This window comes from Phoxinus phoxinus, assembly GCF_949152265.1.
Source record: "Phoxinus phoxinus genome assembly, chromosome: 8".
Taxonomy (NCBI): Eukaryota; Metazoa; Chordata; class Actinopteri; order Cypriniformes; family Leuciscidae; genus Phoxinus; species Phoxinus phoxinus.
This window is the reverse complement of record NC_136883.1, coordinates 2,593,801-2,601,221: the sequence shown is the minus strand read 5'-3', so window position 1 is coordinate 2,601,221 and position 7,421 is coordinate 2,593,801.

The window sequence follows — 7,421 nt, the reverse complement described above, 5'->3', positions numbered from 1 at the left end:
TTCACCTGTAAGTCCCAACAACAACAACACAAGTCAGACGTGGGTCTTGTCCTGAAAAACCTAAAATAGCAAAGCCTCCTCCCTAATGGACCGTCTAGCCCAGTTCTGCCTTCAATGTGACCGTCTCCGGCCAGCATTTAGAGACGAGTCTGTGACATTCCAGGTCCAGATATCCCAAAATACTCCTTCTCAAAACCAGGCTGGGCTCATCTCGACAAGTTCACTTTCCTCTCATCATGAATCAGTGGCACCTTCGCAGAAAGTCATTGCAACTTTTGAATCACCAAGACCAGTGGTTTTCACACTTTTTCAAGAGTGACCCTTTTTTTTGTTTTTTTTTTACAATTTCTATTAATTGTTTAAATAGCCATATTTCGCGTGTTTCTTTTATATAGGCCTATAGACTATGATTTTATGAATAATTTTTTTTTAAAATTTAATTATATTTTCCTTAAATCATCCTGGCAACCCATTTTTTAGGGTTTGTAAACCGCTGACCAAGACTGAAATCCATCAATCATCAGTTTACTACATATTTATCCATTCCACAGAGCTCGTCTATGGAAGCGTATTTATGCCATGGAATAAAAAAATTAAAAACAGTTAATTGTGACTTTTATTGTGATATAATATACAAACTCGAGAAAACTCGAGAATTGCGAGTTATTCATTTGGAATTGCAAGAAATAAAGTCAGACTTGCAATATATAAATTCACTGTTGCAAGAAAAAACTGAGATACAGTCCAAACGGCGAGATATAACCTTGCAATTCTGAAAAATAGTCAAAATTGTGATTTAATTGTGTGGAAAAAAAGTTTTATTTATTCTGTTCCTTCTCTCTAGCTTCTATCCAGATATGTGCAAAAAATTATGTAAAAAAGTAGCATCAAAATTATGAATACATTATGTTCCTCATATGCTCTTATATCTGCATATTGCATAATTCTTCCACATTTTCTTCTGCATAATGACCTTTCTCTGATCTCTCTCAGTAGAGGGCGGTGGGGAAGTACAATGATAAAGTTATATAAGAGAAAGGGTCGAAAATCTTCAGAGAAACCACATTTGGAGGTAGCGAAAGACAATGAAAGTAATGATGGAGAAAATAAAGAAAAGAAAGGCAGCACTTGGAGAGACAGACATGGATGCGATCTGAAATCCACCCACTGCATTGGAATGACGAACACTGAGTTTTGTGAGATTGCGTAAGAGGAAATAATGAGATTACTCTGGGTCACTGAACCGAGTCCGTGCTGAAGACCTTCAGGCTTGAAGAAAGTGAGAGAATTTCACACTGAGAGTCCCTGTAGAAAACACAGTCTGATTGACACGAGGCCTTGCCGTCTAAACCTCTTCTCAGTCTTAGCCTGTTGTATTTGTCAGAAGGCAATGTGTTAATGTGAGTGTCATGAACACGTTCACACACACACACACACACACACACACACACACACACACACACACACACACACACACACACACACACACACACACACACACACACACACACACACACACACACACACACACACTTATAATGATAGTATAGCTTGCATATAAATATTCAGATGTTAGATTTTATTATCATATTCAATTATCTTTCTGAACCAATTTGCCTTTTTGCAACCATGCATTTAAAACCTGGCACTTCATTCTTCATTGTGTGGTGCATTTATTTACTAAATTTTTACTATTTTTAAACTTTATTGGCCTTTTTCTAACATTGTGGTGATTCTTCACAGTTTTATGGGGTTCCTGTTAAAGTCTAGAGTGATTATTACTGTAACTGTGCTCATTCACATACAGCACTCCTGTGGTTTTGGGTTAATGTGGTTTACGTTTAGACTGGAACCTTTAGTAGAGTAAAAGAAACAGTTTTAAGTTGTCTTTTCCTGGTGAATTTACTTTGGTTTCCGTCATAATATTCAGAGGTTATTTTTGATAAAAGATTATATTTAAAACAACTAACAACTATATAGATTTTCTTTTTCTCTGCCCTTCCTCTTTCTCTCTTTACAAACATTTACCAGTAAACTACCATAACTTAAACCAAAATGCCATAGTTACTACAAAACATAGGAAAAAAGTGCAGCTTGGTTTTTGCTCAAGAACACATTTACCGTAGTGCATGTTTTGAAGCTTTTACATTTTGATGTTTTCATCACATAAGTAGCTTGTTAACCGTAAACTTGCTGGTTTGCTCACTTGGTACAATATTGCACTTGCAATGTGACACACAAGTCATGAATCATGACAAAAGAGCTCAACGACATGTACACTGCTTGGAGAAACAAAATGGGCCAAGCCAAAAATGGCGAAATATGAAGTGGTCTTTTAATAGCCATTTTAATCACAAATCACTGGTCAATAAACTGGCAAGAATTGCACAAATACTGTAGATAAAGTAACTATGGAATAGAAATGCCTTTTCTCTCAATGTTTAAGTGTGTGTAAACTTAAAGTCTCCCTGTAGTCAACGATGTGTATCCCTAAAACTCATCTCTGATCACTAAAATGACATATTTAAGCGTTTTTTCCTTGAAAAATGTTCTTCATGCCTTAAAATAGCTTAAATTTCACCTTTACACTCTTGTCTCCTTTAAAAATACATGGTTCTATGAATATGCAAATGAGCCCCGCCTCCACTCACTCACTCACTCAGAGATCCACTGGTTGACGATCACGCGTTGATCTGATTGGTTACAAGGTAGTTTGTGACGTCAGAAACACCAGCGATTTCACACCGTGTTTTTGAGACTATAGAAATTCTCAGCAATGCTGTCGACTTATGAACTTACACATGGTTTGTCTTAAAGCATATTAAAACCCCACATAGACACATAAACAACATTAAAAGCTGGATTTAAACCACAGGGGGACTTTAAGGACAGCTTTGTACTGGAAGAAGAGTTGTTTCACTGAATGTTGATGGCTTCAAACAGTTCATGTAGTTGAGAAATGTTCGTTTGCATTTAATGTGAGACCAAAATATGAATAGGGTTCAAATCTGGACTCTGATCAAGGCCAAACACTGCTCTCAAGCAACTTCTTGGTTGTCTCTGCAGTTTGGGCTTTGTCTTGTAGAAAACTATCATCTGATCATTACTCTTTACAACAAGACCAACTTGAAGCAAGCCCTTGTGCAATATCCTCCTGTCCTCCAAAGCAAGGTGACTTTTCTCAGTGAAGCTCAACAGTACGAGCAGCTAAAGCGTCTCCGTGCTTCTCTGGTGTAGAGACGCTGTGTTATATATTTCTCAGCAGATTTTGGGAGACGCTGCTCTGGAGCATCACGATGTGTTTCATTAATCTCTCCACACACAACTTCACATATTCTGCCAAACAACACTCTGTCTTTGATGTTTGTCGGAGTCAGCAGTGGCTTTTTAACTGCATTTGCTCAAATTGAGCTAATTTCATATATATTAAGACAATAAAAATCTTAAAGGGGTGGTTGATTATGATTTCACTTTTCTAACTGTAGTTAGTGTGTAATGTTGCTGTTTGATCATAAACAACATCTGCAAAGTTACAACGCTCAAAGTTCAGAGCAAAGGGAGATATTTGCTTTTAAAGTAAAGGACTACAACAAACGGCTGGTAGGAACTACACGACATTCCTCCCGGGTTAGTGACATCACCAACCCTAAGATTTACATAAACCCCGCCCCCTGAACACGATTTATAGATTATCATGACAGAATAGAATAATCAATGACTAGAAGATAACTACACATATTCTACATAAATTCATCAACTAACCATTCAGAAATGTCCTGTTGCTTCTACATGTTGTCACTTCTTCTTGAGTCTCTCCATCTTTCTGACTCCGGTTTCAACATAAAAGGCTGAAAGTTTTTCTGTGTGTGTGTGTGTGTGTGTGTGTGGTAAAAGGACACAAGCTCTTGAAGCTCCGCCCCCTGTGCCGGGAGCAGCAGCTCATTTGCATTTAAAGGGACAGACACAAAAAAAGACAACTTTAACATGCTATATAAAAATATCTATGGGGTATTTTGAGCTAAAACTTCACACACTCTGAGGACATCAGAGACTTATTTTACATATTGTGAAAAGGTCATTTTACCACCCCTTTAAAACCTATAGGTTGATGATTTTTTGTTCCTGGACCACTATCATCATCAAAAAATAAAAAAATAAAAAAAAGAATTTGGAAAATTACGGAAAAATTCTGAAACCTTTTTACACAGTAATGAAGTTCAAAAATGTATTTATGTTTTATAGCAGTACCAGTCTCTGTATCATTGTGGATTTCTGAACGGGAGTGGATAGTTTTAAAAAGAGACTTTGAGAAGACAAACTGTGTTGAGATCCACATGTTTGCATGTTAATAATTATAATCGAATATTTACAGACATCAATAACTTCACTCAATCACTCGAGGAGAGCGGAGACTCAATGATCAGTCTCTCATAAAGATATCATAAATCTGTCCATGGATTATCAAATCTGTGTTAGATACAGGTTTAGGCCACAGTTTTACAGAACTGATATTTGGGTCATGCTACGTCTAACAGAACCGCCAATTTAATAGTTATGATCATTCAACATCCTTGTGGACAGTAACTAAGTACATTTACTTAAAGGGTAAGTTCGGTATTTTACACTTAAAGCCCTGTTTACAGATCGTATCTGATGAAATAGAACGGTTAAGATAAAAATTTGGACACATGCTCCTGTCCCGAGAATTTTAGGTTTATTTGGCTGACGTCAACCGATTTTCAACCACAATACAACGTCCGTCCAACGTTGGAGATTAACGTAAATCTGACATTGGATTCTGACATCAACATGATTTTAATGTTCAACATTGGGTTTGGTCTTCTAAATGCGAATTTTGTCATTGTTTTGGAGCACTAGCTTATAGATAACAAGGCTAACATATTCATAGTAAACGCCAAAAAACTGGGAACAGCGATTTGTGTGTCCGAAACCATTGCGGACGTTATTGAGTGACTTATTCAATCCCACGACTGGAACTGTGTTATAGAAATACATGTGATATTGATATGAGGGCAGGCAGAGATTCAGAGGCATAAGGTACTGTAAATTGGCTATTACATGCAACAATGCAACAATAATAAAACAATGCATTGACATTTACTTTTATACTTAAGTACTTTTATAAATGAGTACTTCTGTACTTCTACTTAAGTCAAAATCGGTCTTTACAACTTTTACTTGTAACGGAGTAATATTTGACCAGTAGTATCTGTACTTTTACTCAAGTAAGGAAGTTGTGTCCTTTGTCCACCTCTGCATCCTTCACATGTCAAAAATCATTATTGAATCATTCAAATAATGAACCAGTGTAAAGGATTAGTTCACCCAGAAATTCAAATTCAGTCATTGATTACTTCACCCTCATGTCTTTCCAAAACCCAAAGACATGTGTTCATCTTCAGAACACAAATGAAGATCTTTTTAGTGAAATCTGAGAGCTTTCTGTCTCTTCATTGACAGTCTACGTAACTACCACTTTAAAGCCCCAGAAAGTAAAGACACCATTAAAGTAATCATGTGACTTCAGTGGTTAACCTCAATTTTATGAAGCCGATGTGAGTGCTTAGTTTGTGCAAAAAAATAATTTCCACTTTATTTACAAAACATGAATTTACGCCATGTGTTCACGACGCATACATGTTGTGTTGATGCGGGAGCAGACGTTGCGTGAACATGCGTCTGAGATTCATATTTTCTAAATAAAGTGGTACATTATTTTGCTTTTGCACAACCAAAGCACTCGCGTCGCTTCATAACATTGAGGTTAAGCCACTGGAGTCAGATGAGTTTACATTTTTCTGTGAACTAACCCTTTTAACTTCTATTCTGGAGCCACAAATTTGAGGTGTAGACAAAAAAAAATCCATAATTGCAAGCACATTCAGAAGTAAAGCAAGAAGCAGTACAACATGTAATATTTAAAGAAACACTACATCCTATAATACAGTTCTCATTCTGTGGAAACAGATTTAATGATCAAAACAAAACAATAAATCAATCACTGAAGCTCAGTGACCAATGCACAACCCCTGACCCCACGACCTCAAGAAATTCATATTATTAATTAAAGGGATTCATGCAAAAGTAAAAATTCTCTCATTTACTCTTTCTCGAGTCAAACCTGTACTTTATTCTTACATACACAAAAAGAAGATATTTTAAATAATATTTAGTTTAAAGTTCCCCTGTGGTGCAAATCCAGTTTTTAATGTTGTTTATGTGTCTATGTGGTGTTATTAATATGCTTTAACACACACCATGTGTAAGTTCATAAGTCGACAGCATTGCTGAGTATTTTCTGCTTAAAACGGCAGTGAACCAAAGTCTCAAAAACACGGTTTGAAATCGCTGGTGTTTCTGACGTCACACACTACCTTGTAACCAATCAGATCAACGTGTGATCGTCAACCAGTGGATCTCTGAGTGAGTGAGTGGAGGCGGGGCTCATTTGCATATTCATAGAACCGCGTATTTGAGGCAAGAGTGAGTTACATTCAAGCTATTTTAAGGCATGAAGAAAAAACGCTTAAATATGTAATTTTAGTGATCAAATATGAGTTTTAAGGGATACCATATTGACTAGGAGGACTTTAAGTTCGAACGGTATGATATTATTTTCATTCTTGCACAAACTATCCCCTTTAAAATCCTGAAATCTCTTTTTGAACTCAGTACTCACCACACATTGTACCAGTGGGAAAGCAGAAACTTCCCGTCCTGTTTTTTATTCCGGTGTTGCATCCATGCCTTCAGGACAGCGAAGAACTTGTGGAAATCCCACTCGGCCCTGATCCTGATCCTGATCCTGATCCTGATTCCGGTCCGGATCCTTTCTCCCGCCTGGTCCAGTTCTGTCACTCACTACACCTCCCTCTGGTTCAACAGTCCCTGTTCAGACTCCAGCTCAGACTGTTTCCAGAAGCTTGTGCTGAGAGATGACTCTGCTGGACGGTGGTGTTATTTTTGCTGTGAAGGGAGAGAGAGAACAAGAAACATGCCTAGGTTCATTAATCTTTCACTGCGAGTGAGTTTTGTCCTCGTCTGGCGGTGGCGTCCGTCATGTTTGCGATGGAAGTGTTGTCCAGCTTGTCTTGATTGTCAACATCCAATAGAAACACAACGCAACTTCCTATTCCAAGTTGAACTGTCACAAAATCTCTCAGAGTCTCGAAGAGTTACAGAGATGTCCTCTGCATTGCTATCTGGATGTCCTGGTCCGAGAATGGATGACCTGCCGAGTAAATCAAGTAAAATGAAGAACAGAAGGAAAGGACAAGTTCAAAGGTCAGAGGGCAAACAGCCATGTTTCAGAAAAGAGCAGAAAGGACGTTGGGAGGAGAGAGCACCATTTTTCTCCGGCTTTAAATATTGAAATCCCATCTGACAAAACGTCCAAGGGA